This window comes from Triticum dicoccoides, chromosome 2A (genome assembly GCF_002162155.2).
Source record: "Triticum dicoccoides isolate Atlit2015 ecotype Zavitan chromosome 2A, WEW_v2.0, whole genome shotgun sequence".
NCBI classification, from domain to species: Eukaryota; Viridiplantae; Streptophyta; class Magnoliopsida; order Poales; family Poaceae; genus Triticum; species Triticum dicoccoides.
In genome coordinates, this window is record NC_041382.1 from 222,964,273 (window position 1) to 222,969,053 (window position 4,781).

Here is a 4,781-nt window from a genome sequence, read left to right on the forward strand (position 1 = left end):
AGGAGGCGCGGGCGCGGCCTGGGTGGCGGCGGAGGAGGGCCTGCCCCGGGCTTCGGCGGGCCGGCGGCGGGAGGAGTGCGGCGGCGCCATGTGGCAGGAGGCGGTTGGCTGAGGCGGCGGGGCGGCGATTTCGTCCGGCCGGGTCGGACACGTCCGGCCGGCGCGAGGGAATTTTAGGGTTTCGTGGGGGAGGAGAGATCCGAAATTCGGGGGGTCTATATATAGGCATAAGTGGAGCTAGGAGAGTCCAAATGAGGTGCGGTTTTCGGCCACGCGATCGTGATCGAACGCTCTCGGACATGGAGAAGAGTTTGGTGGGGTTTGGGCCAAATTGGAGGGGTGTTGGGCTGCAACACACACGAGGCCTTTTCGGTCCCTCGGTTAACCGTTGGAGTATCAAACGAAGTCCAAATGATACTGAACTTGACAGGCGGTCTACCGGTAGTAAACCAAGGCCGCTTGGCAAGTCTCGGTCCAATCCAGAAATGTTTAATCCCCACACACGAAAGAAAGGTAGAAATGACCACCGGAGGAGAACGGAGCGCCGGAATGCAAAACGGACAACGAGGAAAAAGCTCGAATGCATGAGACGAACACGTATGCAAATGCAATGCACATGATGATATGATATGAGATGCATGACAACGACAACAAAACACGGAGACAAAACCCGAACCCGAGGGAATAAATATAACTTAACGCCGGAAACGGCAAGAGTTGGAGTACAAATAGGGAAAGTTACATCCGGGGTGTTACATCTACACCCCCATCCCGGGGAAATATCCACCCTCGGATCCTGATCTTCATCACCATGGTAAGGTGCCAAGTCCGGAACATTGAAGATGTCACTCATGAAGTACTTGTCGAGCAGAATATCAATCTTGTAAGCATTGTCATTGATGCATTGGATCACCTTGAATGGGCCATCTGCTCAGGGTAGTATCTTCGACCTGTGTTGTTCTAGGAAGAGGTCATTCAGAAGGTTGAATACCATGGGCTTCTTGCTGGTGTGGATCTTGGATGCATGCCGGTGCACTTGACGCTCCATGGTGAGCCTCGTGTCTTCGTGCATTTTGTTCATGCAGTTGGCTCGTGCACTTTGCATCCAAATTGGTGTGCTCTTGTAGTGGAAGTGGTAGGATGACCAATGGGAACAAAGGGTTGAAGTAGTAGACCACTTCAAAGGGAGACTTGGTATTAGTCGAGTGTCTTGTACGGTTGTAGACGAACTAGGTGATGGGCAAGCACTCCTCCCATTCTTTGATGTTCTTCTTGATGAGCACTCTAAGTAGAGTGAAGAACGTCCGGTTCATCACCTCCATTTGGCCATCATTTTGAGGATGATATGCCGAAGAGAACATGAGCTTGATTTTGAGCTTGGTGCATAGTGTCTTCCAAAAGTAACTCAAGAACTTGATGTTGCGGTCGGAGACGGTTGTCTTTGGCACTCCATGAAGACACAAATTTCTATATAAAAGTGAATTGCAATATTTGAAGCATCTTCTCTCTTGTGACATGGAATAAAATGTGTCATTAGAAAATATATCAACACCACGAATATTGAGTCTTTTCCATCTCTAGCTTTAGGAAAACCAAGTATGAAATCTATGATTATGTCCTCCCAAGGTGCATATGGAATTGGTAAAGGCATGTAAAGACCATGAGATTGTGCTTTGTACTTAGCTTTGCGGCATCTGGAGCAACGATTGACGAAGCATCCCATATCATGAAACATCCTTGGCCAAAAGTACTTGTGGGCGAGGGTAGCATATATGTCTTTTCATGTCCAAAGTGTCCCATGAGTCCTCCACCATGTGAATCTTGCAAGAGGATCAAACACAAAGAACTCTCGGGGACACAAAGTTTGTCCGCACGCAAAATATAACTATCTTTGAAATAGAATCTCTCCCAAACAACTGTTAGTTTGACAATTGGCAAGAGGGGTCGCAAAGAAAGGATCATGCTCATATGTTAGGGCATATTTCTCCCTAAGTGGTTTTGGTGATTGATGACAACATGTTTGCAGACTAATCATGTGCATTGAGATTTTCAGACTATCAAGCATATGGCACAAGACGATTCGTGCCCCTCGGAGTTTCAAGAGAAGATGGTTTTCTTTCCCGTGTTTCTTTTCTGGTGGACTTGAGTCGTAGGGAAAACCGTACTATCAAGAGGGGGTCTGCATCGGAATGGTTTGGGTGGAATCAACATGTATACTCTCCTTGCACCTATCGTCCCCTTCCGTTCCTTGGAGTTGTTCCCCGTTTGGATCGGAGTAGGGGAGAAGAGCCACAAGAGGTAGTACCGCTGGGTGCAGCGGTCGTACTGCTGTAACCACCATTCGTACTACCGCTCATGGCTAGGGCCTCGTTTTATCGTGTCGGGTTTTATGGTGGTGCCTCCGGGTTACTACCGTGCTACTTGTTTGTTCCCAGAAAAGGGGCTGTTGTAACAGTGGTAGTTGAAGCGGTAGTACCGCCCATAGGCGGTAGTACCACTCCTACTACCGCGGCTACCACCGCCAATTCCTCTATTCTTCTCCCATGTTTCTTCTTTCTCCCATGTATCCTGTAAGGAGTGGTAGTACCGCTCGTAGGAGCGGTACTACGGCTCGTAGGGTGGTAATACCGCTCGTCTGCAGACTGTGTGATGCTTAACGGTTGGATTTGTCCCCCACTATAAAAGGGGGTCTTCTTCCCCTAGAAGACTCACCTCTTCGTCCCCCAAACTCCATTGTTGCTCCAGAGCTCTTTTTTGCCCGATCTCTCTCCCTAACCAATCAAACTTATTGATTTTCTAGGGTTTGGTTGAGAAGGCCCGGATCTACACTTCCACCAAAAGAAATTTGATTCCCTCCACTAATCCCTTGTGGATCTTGTTACTCTTGGGTGCTTGATCACCCTAGATGGTTGAGGTCACTTCGGATCCACATTCCATTGTGGTGAAGCTCTTTGGTATCGTTGGGAGCCTCCAATCAAGTTATGGAGACTGCCCCAACCTTGTTTGTAAAGGTTCGGTCATCGCCTTCAAGGACACCACTAGTGGAATCACGACATCTCGCATTGTTTGAGGGCGTGAGGAGAATACGGCGGCCCTAGTGGCTTCTTGGGGAGCATTGTGCCTCCACACCGCTCCAACGGAGACGTACTTCCCCCAAAGGCAAGGAACTTCGGTAACACATCCTCGTCTCCACTAGCTCCACTTGTGGTTATCTCTCCCCTTTACTTTGTGCAAGCTATTGTTGTGTTGTATCCTTTCCTTGCACTTGTTGTTGTTGTTGTTGTTTGCATCATATAGGTTGCTCACCTAGTTGCACATCTAGACAACCTATTTGTTGCTAAACCTAATTTGTTAAGAAAAGCTAAAAATTGGTAGTTTCGTATTCACCCCCTCTAGTCAACCATATCGATCCTTTCAATTGGTATCAAAGCCTCGTCTCTTTTTAAGGGTTTCACCACCCAAGAGTATGTTTTTACAAGTGGTTGTCTAGATGTGCAACTAGGAGAGCAACCTATATGATGCTAACAACAACTACAACAAGTGTAACCAAAGGATAGAACACAAGTAAAGCTTGCACAAAGTAAAGGTAAGAGATAACCACAAGTGGAGCCTGCGAAGACGAGGATGTATTACCGAAGTTCCTTCCCTTTGAGGGGAAGGACGTCTCTGTTGGAGCGGTGTGGAGGCATGATGCTCCCCAAGAAGCCACTAGGGCCACCATATTCTCCTCACGCCCTCACACAATGTGAGATGTCGTGGTTCCACTAGTGGTGCCCTTGAAGGCGGTGACTGAACCTTTACAAACAAGGTTGGGGCAATCTCCACAACTTGATTGGAGGCTCCCAACAACACCATGGAGTTTCACCATAATGGAATGTGGCTCTGAGGTGACCTCAACTATCTAGGATGCTCATACACCCAAGAGTAACAAGATCCGCAAGGGATTAGTGGGGGAAAACAAATTTCTCTTGGTGGAAATGTAGATCGGGGCCTTCTTAACCAATCCCTAGAAAATCAATAAGTTTGATTGGCTACGGAGAGAGATCAGACGAAAATGAGCTTTGGAGCAACAATAGAGTTTGGGGGAGGAAGAGGTGAATCTTCTTGAAGAAGACCCCCTTTTATAGTGGGGGACAAGATCCAACCGTCATCCACGTGCTCAGCCCGCAGCGCGCGGTACTACCACTCAAAAGAGTGGTACTACCGCTTTCCACAGTGATGCTGCCGCTTAAACCAGCAGTACTACCGCTGGGACCAACGCTCAACAACTTACGAGAGCACAAGGGGAGGGTCAAATATGAGAACGCCACGAGCGATACTAGCAGCGGTGGTAGGCGCGGTACTACCGCTCCTACTGCCGCTGTCGGTTGGGCCTAGAAGGGTCAGCGGTTGTAGGCCAGAGGAACTACCACTGAACCCGACATGAGAAACCCGAGGCCCGAATCGAGGCGGTAGTACATCGGTACTGGAGCGGTACTTCCGCTTGCCTACACAGGCGGTACTACCGCTGGCTCCAATCCAAGCCACTCCAACACACAGGAAGGACACTCCAAAGAAGCGGGAAAGAACCAGGGGTGCAAGGGATATGTGTACGTGATGATTCCACGCAAACCTTTTCGATACGGACCCCCTCTTAATAGTATGATATATCCTATGACTCAAGTCCATTGAAAATGAAACGAAGGAAAAAAAACACCGTCTTTTCTTGTAAACACCGAGGGGTAGAAATCTTCTTGTGCCATAGGGAGGAATATCTGCAATGTTTAATGCACACGATTAGT